This window comes from Empidonax traillii, unplaced genomic scaffold, assembly GCF_003031625.1.
Source record: "Empidonax traillii isolate 1590-97213 ecotype Southwest subspecies unplaced genomic scaffold, ASM303162v1 scaffold49:size1601597, whole genome shotgun sequence".
Classification (NCBI taxonomy): Eukaryota; Metazoa; Chordata; class Aves; order Passeriformes; family Tyrannidae; genus Empidonax; species Empidonax traillii.
Window position 1 is genome coordinate 805,886 of NW_020955242.1, and position 14,453 is coordinate 820,338.

The 14,453-nt window shown below is 37.1% G+C and overlaps 1 protein-coding gene across 2 annotated transcripts in view; it reads right to left on the minus strand.

The window, feature by feature from the left end:
* Positions 1-14,453, minus strand: part of FTO (FTO, alpha-ketoglutarate dependent dioxygenase) — a 223,101-nt gene that overhangs the window by 44,474 nt on the left and 164,174 nt on the right. The window lies entirely within an intron of this gene.

Sequence of the window (14,453 nt, forward strand, 5' to 3'; positions counted from 1 at the left end):
AAAAAAAATTAAAATATTCCAAAATGCTCACATTTTTCTGCAAATTGCTGTAAAAAAAAAAAAAAAAGGAAGACAAAAGGTCACAGAAATATTTATCTGTACAATCTGAGATATTAGTTTAAACAATAACCTCCAGGAGAAAAGAGAGGTGAAGGGCAGTTATTACCAAGCTATAAGACAAATTTATTTTATCATAAATCTGCTGTATTAAGTGGTTCATAAAATAGATTTGCTTAAAAACCAGCCTGAGTTAAAATAAAAAAAAAAAAAATACAAAATCAACCACAAAACACAATGAAACAAAAAGCATGCTACTACCCATTCTCAGATAATAATCAGCAATAATACCTGGGGCAGAAAGGTCATAAACCATACTTCCAAGACAGGAATAATTCATTGTACTACTATGTGTTTAAGAATTAGTTTGATAGAGTCACTATCTAGACTGTGAGATATTGCCTATCAATCTGACCTTCTAAAAATGAACCTGCAGACTCCCACTTAGATCAAAACCTCTGCTTTTACGATATGTGGCGTCTCACGATGAATTTTAGGACTGGGCTTATGATGAGTGCAGCAAAACATGGAAGTGAAACAATACAAACTCTTAAACAATTAGGGTTTTCTTTCTAAATTTCTGGACGTATTTTTCCTCCAAAGGAACCAAAAAAAGCAAACCCGTTTTGCCCCTTTGCTTAAGAACCAGTTCAGGAATAAACAAGTGCAAAGGAGGTCAAAAGGTTGAAATTTCTTTGTTTGCATTTATGTTATCTGTTCTTAGTTCCTATATATCCACCTTATCGAGCTGCTCCAACACTAACTGCAAAGCAGCACTGACTAACAGCAATAACCAGCATTTGGAAAAATCCCGTGTGATGCTGGTTATTGCAGATAAGAGCCCCTTAACAAACTTGGATATATCTGCATCAACTTACTTCCTACTCTCTTTTACATTTATGTTTCTTAAAGGTTGAGATTTTGTACTAAATATAGTGGCAAAGTGTAATACCTCGCTCTATGGAGAGGTTTCAAGCACTGAAGATTTCCAAAGGCTTCAGGGTATGGGATATAAAGGATTGAAAATAACACTGTGGTACTTCAGTAATCACACGAGCCTTTGGAAAATATTTCACTGGAAATCAGAACAGGATTGAAATACAGTTCCTAGCAATTAATACTGTGTGATCCTAAACGTAGAGTTGTTCAGATCTCAAAAGAATTTAAAACTGTAGACCCATCCATATTTATTACATTACCACTAACCCTATTATGAACAGTCTTTATGTAATTAACATACCAGCAGGGAATTTAGGAGGTACTTGGCATTAATTTTCAATCCCTATTCTCCATGAATTTGGTACTCAATTGTAGTGATAAATAGAAGACACATGGTTATGATTACACATTTTCTGTAACGATTATACACCACAGTAGAAAATACCTCATAATACAGCGCAGGCTCACAGTTATCAAGAAAACATATTTACTGCTGGATTTCCATTCTCTTCCAGTAATTCAGAAAGTCAAGTGACCCCTTTTCATTTTTTTTTTTTTCCTTTTTCACAGGATCTGTTTACAGAAGACTTTTCCCACAGTCACTGGCACTTAGCAAAAATAACTTCCAACCTTTATCATCCCCTTCCCAAGCCAGCCCCGTTGAAGGTGTATTTACTCCATCTCCCCGTCTCTGTATCCCCCTTCCGGAGAGCGGGCGCAGGGGCTGCAGCCGCTGTTGCTAAGCAACTCAGCCACAGCACTGCATCACCAAGTACAGATTGCTCCCATCATTTTCAGCCTCACAAATTTGGGAGCTGCTATAATAATAGGAAGTAGTATGGATAACAAAACCATTATCCATAGGCCAGTAAGTTAGCAGATGGATCATGAGAACTGAAAAAAAAAAAAAAAAAAAGAAACAAAAAAGGGTTACTGTAACAAGAACACTGAACAATTATTGGCAGTACTGTTTCCAATATTTTCTTTATCAGTACAGTCTCCACAAAGAACTTTACATACTCATGTGTGAATGCAAAAGTATTTTTGAATTGTGAGGACTTTTTGTGGGTTTTTCTGTGTAAGAGAACACCACAATGTCTGTGCTGCTGAAAGCTAGCACGAGATCTATTAGTAATCAAATTTCAGCCCAGATTTTATGGTTAGTCTAACCGAGTTAATTTCTCTAATGTTAGCAATTCATGGAAGAGGTCTCTTGTGGCAGCACAAACCTGGGATCCACAGCAGCTGTCAGAAGAGACTCTGAGGAATTCCTTATTAGCCAGAATGCAACCAGGCAGAAAACTCATTACACAGTGCTAAATATACTTAATCACATCTATTAGAGAAAAATGAACTTGATAATTACAACAAATAACTAAAGAGCAAAAAGTGTTCATGGAAAAACCCACACCAGGATGTGTAAAAAGAGGGGTTGCACATTGCCTGTGTGGGAGAAAGCCGTACCTCAGTGGAAACTCTTCTGATTTTATTGGAAAAGGATTATACCACATCGTACAAATGATTTAGGTTTCTCTTGAAAGTGAAACATTTACATTTAACAGCTGACATAAATGTAAAGTAGTAAGTAAATTAATTACTTAGATTTAAAATATTAATTTGGAAAGCTCTTCTGAGAGTTGAGAGAACAATATCCTCTCAGCATGTTTTTTTTGGGAAAGGAAGACTGCTACAAACATTCACCACAATAAAGGTAATTTCACAATAGTTAAATACTGCAGTATTTAACTCAAATGCTCACTCTTTCCTAGTTCTGCAGCCTTTACTTTCCTTCAAACAGAAGTGGGTTGTGGGGTGACAAGTGGTCCATAATTTTAACTATCAAGCTATCTATATTTTAAAACTGAAAGGTTGAAACTAAAGGTATCAGATATTGGCCTCGTGAAGTAACTACAGGCTGAAGTCAAACACAAGTATCACATACATACTCTTCATGGAATCATCCCATACCATACACAGCCACTCCAACCAGACCTTAACACCATCTGCCAAAACCTCCCTTGCTCTGCCATCCAGAAATATCCAAATCTGACTTATTTTTATTTGCACATTGCCCAGTCAGTGTATGTGAAGTGTGAGCGCTCTAATGTTGCAGCAATCCTGATACACAGGCACTTGGAGAACACAACAGAGCAATGTATCTTTAGAACAGGCCTCATACCCAGACTGCTGTCACTTCATACCAAATTCCTCTCACATCTTCTAAGAAGCAGTTAAATTGGTTTGAAGTCTTTTTCGGCTCAAACTTTATTTTAAATTCCTTCCCAACTTTATACAACCTTAATTCAACATCATCTAAATAAAGAAATCAGGCATATTGAAATCATCAAATAAAATCTGACACAGGATACTCTGAGGCTTTCATATAATTCTGACTTTGTTTGAAGAGGACAGCTAAACAACGCATGAAGCAAGACATCTGGGTTTTCTTTTTTATTCAACCATTGAATATTTTCACCTCAGTTTGTATGAAATACTATTAAAATATTGAATAGCAACTAGCAAAAATAAGACAAATTCTTCTCAGTTATATACAAAAAGACAAACAACAGCCACAGAAAGTCCTTACCTAAAGGTTGTCAAAAACTCAACACTTTGCAAGCCAAAGTGAGGGACCTAGGTAGGTCCCAAATGAAAGGTCTACACTGCCAGCTTCCTCTCTTCACCTCATTCCTTTCCTCCAGTTGTCATGAAGACAGGCAAGAATCTGCAGAATTCCATTTCCTAGGAACATAACTTAGAGTGGTGGAAATTAGGAAACAGGATTTGATTCATTGTGTGGCCCAACAGCAGTGAAAGATCCAGTATCTGCATGACAGTAAATTAAGAGCAGATGGACAAGACTTTGAATTGATAAAAGAAAATTTCTTTTACTGCTTCCTTGCACTTGCTTTCCTTTGATTTAGCTGATTCTTCTGGGTCATTTCTGCTGCCTCTCTATCATGTCAGAACCAGTATTTTAGAATTAAAAAGAGGCAGTAGCCACAAAGCTCAGGCAGAAGCCAATTCTCAGAAGTACCACACATACACCATTTTTAAATATGTTTCTTCCAATTAGTTATATTTATGGACTGATGTTATTTAAATGAAAAATGTAAAAGATATTCTAAAGGAGTCTAAAAAATTGAACATCTTTCTCCCAGTGAAAACATATCATCCCATACACACATGCATACAGTACTTAGTTTGGCTGGGCTTCAGGTCAACAGAGTGTAATTTTGGGGGTGGCAGTAATTCTGAAAATTTTTTGGTTCTGTGGGTTACAGAGCAGACGATGCTCTTATGGAAAGAAGGAATTGCAGAAATGACTGACTTCATGAAGTCCATTATTTCACCTTCAAATTTAAAGAGTGAACGTTACTACAGAGAACATGATGCAGCACTTCTCTTATGTGAACAAAGGTATCACAGAACTTACATAATTGCTTACTCAGTTCTGTGCATCTATTAAATAATTTGGTTTTATTTGTCCAAACTGAAATTCTGACTTAAGGTAGTCAGTCAGAACTTAGCATATACACCACAGCATGCTGAAATCAGAATTAATACGCATGCATGTGAATTGTACGTGCATTTTAAAGTTATTTTTGCAAAGTTCTACTGCATTTCAATAGATTTAACTCCCACTTACTTAGACCAAATCATCTTCACATAAATGTGCAGCAAGTTTGAAATGTGGAAAACCAGTCTGTGCCTTCAAGCATCCTCTCTCCACTCCTCTATGCTTTCAAAACTAGGCACAGTTCAGATTGGATTGCTGAATCAGGTGAACCTTTCATCTGAACTTTCACAGCAGCTGTTATATTTTTATGACTAAGATACTCTTTACCCTAGAAAGTTAAGGTGGCAACACAAATGTGACATTAACTGATATGAACGGAAAGAGAGCTATGGTAGCAACGATAAGATAGAAAAATGAAACAAGCAAGTTTTAAAGGGCATAAAAGGCCATGATCTTTTTTTGTGTGTCCAGAAAATGCCTACAACTGCATCAGAATTTTGTTCAAAGAATAGAAGTTTCTGACTGCTCCCTTTAGAATATCAGCCTTCATCTCCATGGTTAAGGGTTTGGACAATAAAAGCAGGTCCTGTAACACTTTTCACTTACACAGCAAGAATTCTGAGCATAGAAAATCCACACATGTATAATTGTGCATTGCTAGCAGTCACAAAAAGGAGGTGTCATATCCTTATAAAACAATGATGTTCAGGCAAGCTAAACACAATGAGAACCTCATCAGAATGTCAGAATTCTGCTATTAGTGTTTTGGTGATAAAGATACATTGCCATCTTTTCTGTCCTACCATTCAGTAGATAATAATAAGCCTTCCTCATGTGAAACAGAAAATGTATCTATTTTAGTATATAAGTTCATTATCATTTACTGAGCGTTAAATTCATAGGAATGGCAAGGCTGCTGAAGAACTGGAGTGTTAATAGTATCTGAACCGCAGATATTTCCTTTTAAATTCAGATAATTCTGTGGGGATATAAGTTCCCATTCTTATTTAATTCTCTGTTGGGGGTCTTAAGATTTTTTTTTTTCTTTTAGGGAAGTTGTGTCTTTCCCCATAAAAGTTTAGCATTCTAAATACAAAAAAAAAAAAGCATCTGTGGAGATGTTTGCAGAGCAGGTTTATGTTTGAGAATGAGGAGCAGTTTGGAAGCCATCAGAGTGATGGGCAGAGGCAAACACAAGAACAGAGAAATCATTCCTTTTCCAATCCTGACAGATGGTCCAAGGATTCCACAGGCATAAACTTTTCCTGAGCAAAGAATATTTTTTCTGATAGCATCAAAAACAGAAAATCTGATTAAAATTATTAAAATAAAGCTTTGTTACTCCAAAGTGTGGAAAACCTCATAGCTCCATAGGTTTCACTTTGTGCAGTCCCTAACGAGAGACTTCAGCAGTTAGGAAGCTTTTTTTTGTTTTTTCCTGTTTTCCAACACAGGGTTGCACCAAACACCCTTGAAAAATATGGCAGAGTTAGGAACAACACTGACAAGCAGAGTAAGCAGAAGCAGCACAGTGTGGTAGCAGCTGCAGCAGCACAGGACTGGCAGGGGATGGAACACATGGTTGGCACTTATCAAACAATAGAGACAACCACTGCAGACCAAGGATGGGGTTTCTCTCTGCGGGGTTCCACCACAAGAAATGACAAGAAGAACTGTATCTATGACTTTCTCTAATGTTCATAACTCAAAAACTACGACCTTGATCACTTTAGCAGATGGTTTTGCTCTGCTGTAGCTGCAATTAAACAGAGTGTGCCAAAGTGAAGAGCAAATTACCCATGCTATCTATCCCAGTTAAAAAAATCTGCAGTCTTCCAGTATCTAGTGGGACAATATCCAAAATTCTTCAGCCCCAGCCCATGCTGGATTGCCATTATATTTTATGTCAGTCAGTACTTCAGAGAGTCCAAGACCCTTGGCATATGTTCTTAGTTAACAAAATGGAAAATTAAACTTTGTAGCAACCCCCTGCCACTCCCAAAATAAAAGAAAAATTCTATCTACATCAATGTGCAGGAAGTCTGATCTTCCTGTGCCAGCCAAAAAGCCTGCAATATAAGGACATTTGGCTGAAGAAAGGAATTTAAAATAAGCAAACTAGCCTAAACTCATAATCATGCATTTCAGGCACTGAGGAATATTCATAAGGAATATGAATTTTAAAATAACCTCTGATATTGACAAGCAGAAGTTTATGACTTTGACAGAGTTCTTATGCCTTTTCAAAAATCATTGAAACCCATTATCCTCGTGGAAGAAATGATCCTAAGTTTCTTCAACACAAAAAAATACCACAATCATAAACCCAATATATAAACAAACAATCAAAAAAATTGTATTGCCATGAAACAGGAAGAGGCACCTAAACCCTGTGGCATTTTCACTAATTAATAACCATGTATAAGACCCCAAAAAGTCTGAAGGACAACACAAAACAATTTCTGAGACCTAGTTTTCAGTTCCCAGCTATCAGGACACACTTGCCTCTGGGCTATGCCAAAAAGGAAACATGAGCAGCGTCTGCTCCTTGGTTCCCCAGCATTGCTGGATTGGAAATACCCAAGTACAGTAGTTTTACAAATTAAATGCATGAAAACTGTGATGAGTAGACTTACAAAAATGATATTGGAGAGTAGATCTGAATACGAAGAAGATATGTAGATAAAATACCTCACTGGCAAACTCATGTCAGGTTTTTTACAGTCCAGATGGTAAGGGGCAAATGAGAAGGGGGCATTTATGTCAGAGCCTGTACAATAGGAACAAGGATGCTGATATGGTTTCTTTTTTTATATATAGCTGGGTAAAGAGATCAGAGAACACTGGAACGTTAGCCAAAACAAGTTATCCAGCTGCACTGTGTTTCATCACATATCAATTTTTACTGAAAGAAAACCATACAAATTTAATCAGTTCTTCATATGGTAATATTTAACATTTTTTTCCAAGTTGTTTGATATTATTGTTTTAAAAGTTCCTTTTACCCCGTCCTCAAACGTGATGTGTGATAGTGGTGAACACAGGAAAAATATCTATCCCTGGCAAGACTGAAAGTCTCATTTACAGTAGACTCAGTAATAAATGCACTGGCGTCTGTGTCAATTGACTGTCTCAATGAAGAACAGGTCACTGTAGGGAACAGTACAAACAGCGTCTACATTTGAACTCCCACATCCTCATCCCATGCATGTTTGTAGCATCAGTAGAAATTAAATTACCCTAATAAACCTTTCTGCCTCCTCCCCTCCCCAAGAAACAGGATTTTTTTCCTTGAGATTTTAAACCACATGGGGTTTCCCTCTTTTTTTTTCTTCTCTTTTTTTTTTGGAAGGCTATCATATAGCATTCGTATAGCACTTTTAATTATTTGAAAATATATAATAGAGTGGAGACATGGATCCCACTTATATAAATGCCTATTAAAAGGCCATTTATTCTCTCAGTAACCATAAAACATAAAACACCTCTTAAAAGAATATAATTCCTTTGTTTCTAAGCCAAACACATATAATAAGACAGCTTGCTCCTTTTAAGTAAATAAAAATGATTTGTATTAAATAAAATGAAATACTGTACGCACTATATAATTTAACAATAAGACACATCAAAGTATGCATTACTTGCAGCTAACCCATGCCTCAGAGGTGTCACAAGCCAAATGCTTTAAATGATCCAAGGAACGTGTTGTTACAGAAAAGCAAAAACCACAGCGCGTCATAAACTATTGGTCAGATGAGATGTAAAACCAAGCTCCTAACCATTTGCGGTCACTAAAATCCCCTGGCACTTACTGTACCCTTAGAATGTTGATTTTGCCCAAACTGGAATGTTTTTAATACACAAGTTTTATGCTCTATTCCCTATTCCTGCAGGGAGAAGTCCCCCCACCTGCCCTGCACTATCCTGCCACGGGGGTGGCTGCTGCTCAAAGGGTTGCAAGAAGTGTCTTGCAGGTGAACACACTCACTTGGATCTCTACATGCTCTCTCAGTTACAGCTCTCTAAAAGGGGTGAAACTAATGGGATTTCTTGGAGGTACTTGATAGTGAAATTTGATCCATAGTTTGTAGCAGAGTTTCGAGTCCCTTAACTATAATGCAACTATAAATAACATGATTATGCTGTAACTAACTCCAAATAAAACGATTCCAAAGATGTAATAATTGAGAGTACACTAAACTCATTGACAGAACACAAAGTATATTAAAAAACACGGCAAAATTAATCAGCACAGAAAAGCTTATACATTGTTTGTATCAGTTTAATATGGATTTACATCATCATATTCCCCATGTAGGAACTGCTCTGTAGTTTTGATTGCTCTATTTTTAAAAAGTTTCAGGGGAAGCACTGTAAGTTGAATCAGAAAACTGATGAGTCAGTACAGTTTGCTAAAAAGGAGTTTTCTCTCCAAGAGAAACATCAACAAGTACAGTGTAGCTTAGGTTCTAGTTGTGTCAACTGTATTGTAGCACAAAACCCCACCCTCCTCATTCTGTAACAATTGCAGTAATTTCTTTAAAGAAATACTCCACACAGCAAGGAAATGGACTGTAAACCTATTGATTCACATTATTTTTGAGGAGTGAATGGAGGCATAAAGAGAAATGTGAATCAAAAGTGAGTTAAGAAAACTGTTCACAAACACCAACGTTGTTTCATAAAGAGAAACCTCCCCAGAACACGACAGCACACCTTTATTATTATTATTTCCACGACTCCGTGTTTATTATACAATGCTGCTAATCCTGGAGAGATCAATTGTTGGGACATCTGCCCTACAGTTGGTGCTGTGCTCGGAGCCGCACAAAGAGCTGCACCGCGCACGGCAGATGTGCAGGAGATCGGAAACTCTCTCTCTGCTTGTTACAACAGTTGCACACTCCACCCACAAAAGGCCCCGCTAACAACCACAGCAATTTATTTCATGATGCTTGAAAAACTCTTTTTCATAACAAAACAATCCTAACAACAAAGCGTAGTAGAGTTTTTCCAAATAACTCTAAAACCCAAAACATTTTACTTCAGTGATCTAAATACACATGCTAGGTGGGTAGGAACAACACTGACACTGACATAACATCCTTTTTATTCTAATGTTACAGAAATGGTTGAAAGCACCCAAACATACTTCAAACATTTCAGTAAAAATAGCCATGTTAAACAATAACTTAGAGGGGGGGTTTTTTCCATACTGTAACATCAACAAAAATCAGGGTGCTTATGAAATCTTTCGTTGTTAATGTTAATTAATAGTATCGGAACTTTTGCTGCTATCTTGTAAATTAACCTGCACCTGCAGTTTCCTGTGGACTTCACCACCAAAAGTCATATGGTTGTACAGTAATATTTAATAAACACCTTTTATTAACCTGTCTTCCATCCACAGTATTATTACAGTCAATAAACGTTACAACAACATTCTTACGTTGTCTAAAAATTGTTATTAATTTGCATTTGATCGACTCCACGTGTCCAGGAGCCTAAGAGCATTGCTAACTGCTTCCAGCACAGAGCTAAAGCTCTTCTGAAGCAGATTCACACCCATTCAAAAACAAAGGCTATGCCCATTGAACAAAAAGCAGCAAAATCCTCCTTAATTTTGTTGCTCTAGGCGTGGTGGTGAACTATTCACACCGATTGGCATCGTTTTCAATAAAGGATTTGCTGAAGTGACAGATACTTGTGGAAATAAACTGCCGACAGATTTATGTAAAGCTACAGATGTTGAACAACAGTGCCTTCCACCAAGATGTATGCCACAATATCAAAAAGTAACCTGGCATCTGCTTTCTTTATTTAAGTACCTTTCTTAGGGTTTGGATCTTAATTTTTTACAGTTGACAGCAATGTTATTTGAGCCAGTCAGTGGCATCTGGTTGCTGGGGGGGTGAAAAATAAGATAAAAAAAAAAAAAAAGGGAAAAAAAAAAGCAGCTCTGTGCACTTTAATTAATTGTGGAGAGATTACATGGTCTTCCAACCGTGTAGTTTGTCATCAGAGCACATTACAGATTTATATTAGATGTTTCTCCACAGTGTCAAGAATAATTAAAAAGGGATAGGAAATGATGCCAGCTAGCAATGCTTTACATCAGCAGTGAAAGTTTTATATTTATTACAGCCAAACAATTTTAAAAGAAGATGTCAATTTTGTAGTTATACTGTGCAAGGAATAAATATTAGGTGGGTAAAGCAGCCAATACATTTCAGCTGCTTGAATAATGAGAGGTTCATGTTTAATCTATCAGACCTACCAGAATTGGTGTGACATGTCAGTTATTAATGAAGCAGCATCCCCTTTTCTCATAAAAACATCCTCTCAATACAATAACTAACATATGTTTTTCTTTTCTTCCTAGAAGGAGCTCTGCCCAACTCCTCCTTTTGATTCATGTAAGAACAGACATGCCAACTGTACACAAATTCTTTTGCTCAATTAATTTGCAGTACCTTTGGTCTTGGGCTGTGCTAATCGTACAGTGTTTATGTGTACTCAAGCTCTCAATTCACTCATCATAAAGGGCCACATTTCTCTCCTCCCCTGTGCACAGACTCCTTTGTACATGCAGATGAGAGAAGCATATGGACCTAAAGGCAGTTTGCAGCCTGAGGAACAATTTCCACCCAAATACTACAGGTTTCATTTTTGTTCTCATATATACTCATTCACAAATTGTATCTCCTAAAGCCCTTCAATATATTTTTATTTATTTCATGCAGTATTATTAACACAGTTTCTGCTGCTTTAAGCATTCTGTTTGAATTCTTAAACCAGTACAAACAAGTTGCTTCCTTTTGCAATAAAATAGCTTGCAACCTCTGAGCTCAAATGGAGATTTTCTGTCACATGTCAATGATAAAATATTAAAAACAGGTGTATATTGTCCCCCCTTCCTATTCTGTCATGCTCTCAGAAGCACAATGAGAAAATAACTTCAGACAAATTACTACACATAATGGTGATCAAATGAGTTGGCCCTCGCTGTCGTTTTTGCTGAGCCCAAAACAAGAAACAAGCACTCATGAGTAAAATGGCAACTTTCCCTTTGTGTCTTTCACTGAGTTACATTTTATAAAAGTAAAAATGTAAGAATTCACATGCTGCATCTCCAGCACCATTCAAATATGTTCACAGGTCATGAATCAAAGTACTGGCCTGAAGGAAGCTGGAGCATCTCTCCCTACAAAGTAGGCAGTGAGCTCCAGCAGACAGAGCTTCGGACTGAGGTTCCAAAGAGGGTAATGCTCTCCTTGGCATGACCAGGAAGTCACTAGATGGCCTTCAGTAAGTCCTTCTTTCCTTTACAGTTTATGACTATGGAAGGGGTCATTCATTTCATTTAATTTCAGACACTTCAGCATCTGCTCATCACCAGACACAACATTACCCCAATTAGAGATTGAGTTACTATAATATGCGTAAATTGAACCCCCCCCCCCTTTTAAAATAAGTCTCTCATTCTTTAATTGTTCTGACTTCATTTGAGGTGTTCAACCATGCAATATAGCATTACTGGGTTAAGATACCACAGAACCTTCCTGCTTATTGAAGCTGCTCTGGCACACTTTGTAATTGTTTCCTAGCTAGCAATGGATACCACACTGCTTGCCTTTGTTTGATTTTGTTTTCTCCTGAACAATTACTTCATTCACCATAGAAAACACAGCAATGTCAATTCTATAATGTTTTATACCTATAATAAGTCCATCTGGAAATGGCAACCAGTGTGCAATTTGTCCAAGTGGTGGTTCCCTAAACATCCCAGAGCTTTGCAGTAAAAATTTCTATTTACTGCTATCTACTAAGCACATTTTAAAATGCAGTTTGTCTAAACTTCTAAAGCTTGGGGGAAATTACCTGTCTAGATGCCTTTTCTCTCTTTCTGATCTGCCCAGAGTAGCCACTGCTGTAAGTGCACACAGAAGAAAACCTCTAGATGAAGCAATAGCGGTCAGTGAGTAAGATCTCTTTCTCTGAAGCCAGACTACTGGCATTGTTTTTGGCACTCCCTTCTCCCTAAGAGCTGAGGAAGTATTCCGGGCAGAGTCAGGTATTGGCTGTAGGTAATTCTCAAGAGGCTTGCTGTGATTATTTTTAGGTTGATAAGGAATTTGATTGGATTGGAGAAGATGGGAAGAAACTGTTGGTCTTATCAAATAGGATCAGATTTATTTTAAGATTATTTGGAGCACTGAGAGCAAGCTACAGTAAATAAAATATGAACACAGAAAAAGGAGGAAGAAATTGTTCACAGCTACATACTGCATTACATACTGCATTTTACTTACTGATGTCTTGCAAGTGCCAGTCACAACAAAAAAAGTTTCAGCTTCTCTCAGATTTCTGTGTGTGAGAACATGTGCCACTGACAATTCAAAGACTTTTCAGTCTTCAGAGAACTAATAAAGATATTCCAATGAATTTGAGAGGTGCTAAAGAGGAAAAGAGTAGGCATCCTCCCTTGTGCTCAGACTCAAATGTCCTTGTATTTTGAAATACATAAGTCTTCTAATCTCAGTTCAATTTCTTCATCATGAAAGATAACTTGATGAAAACGCACTGCTAAGAGGAAAAGATCAGCTGTTTACAACAACTGACAAAGCTCTTGGTTCTGATTCAATGTATGGCTAACAGAAACGCACCAAACATCATGGCAAGTAGTACCTCCTGGAGGATTAAACCTGGACCTCAGTGTCTCCTGAACTACAACTTCCAGATCAGTGAAAGTCATATATCTAAAATCAATGCATAAAACTTCAACTTACTCTTGCAGATATGACCCAGGGATTCAAATATCACGAACGTGTTTGGGAAAATATTTCCCCACCCTTTTACTTTGAACTCTGAACTACTTTTCCCCTCCCTCTCTCTACAGTTCAGTCACAGGCAGACAGCGAGAGCCATTAGTAGAGATATGACTGTACAGTAGTTACTGCATATTTTGATGATCTGCTTTGATCATCTTGCATCATATTAATTAGAAAACTCTTACCCTTTCCATTCTCTAGAGGGTGGATATCTCCATTAAAAATCCCCTTCTCTGATTAGTATCAACATCTGCAATGTTGCCTTCAGATCTGACACACCCATAGATGACAATGTTTAAATTTAGTGCTTCAACTGCATCAATGAACAATTTATTTATGTTCAAATCAATCCACTGATTAACAATATTTTATTATTGACTACAAATTTTGCCCATGCAGAGTACAGGCAAGTTATTAATATTTGTTCTGATTTATCCTACTCTAATTCTAACACTCAAATGCTACATAATTCAACTCTAGAATATTTGTTAACTAGTATCAAAAAAAAAAACAAACCAAAACCAAAACCAAAAAAAAAGGCATTATCTAAGCTCTGGACATCTTCCAAAGCATATTAATTTCTTATGACACCCAACCAACCCACCCACCAAAAACATACATACAAGAGCCATTTGTTTGCATGAAATCAATGAAGTGGATAAAGTATAATTATGGATATTTCTCAAATGATGTCCCATGGCAATGGCTGCCTCTTTCCCACCTGCCCCCCGCCTTTGTAAGGAGAAGAGTTTAGAAAAAAAAGAATCCCACCTTTAGGTTCCTAGTCAGGTTTACATTCTATATAACGACATTATGTAATTATTTCACCTCCACCCTACCCTGCTAACACATCCAAGGGCTGCAAAGGCAACTGAACCATATGAAGCCATAAAGACTAATTGTGATTTAAAACTACTTCTCTTTGGAGGGGATTTTGAGAGAGAGATGTTGAGTGTGGAAACATTCCCAAGCCAAAGATTTATTTAAGTCAGTCATATGAGAATGCCAAAATGATTTCCGGATTTAAGGTTTCTACACACTTGGAAACTCATGCTACAAAGGGATGGTGAATATTAGCAGGATGGTCAGTGGGGTAAGAAACAAAT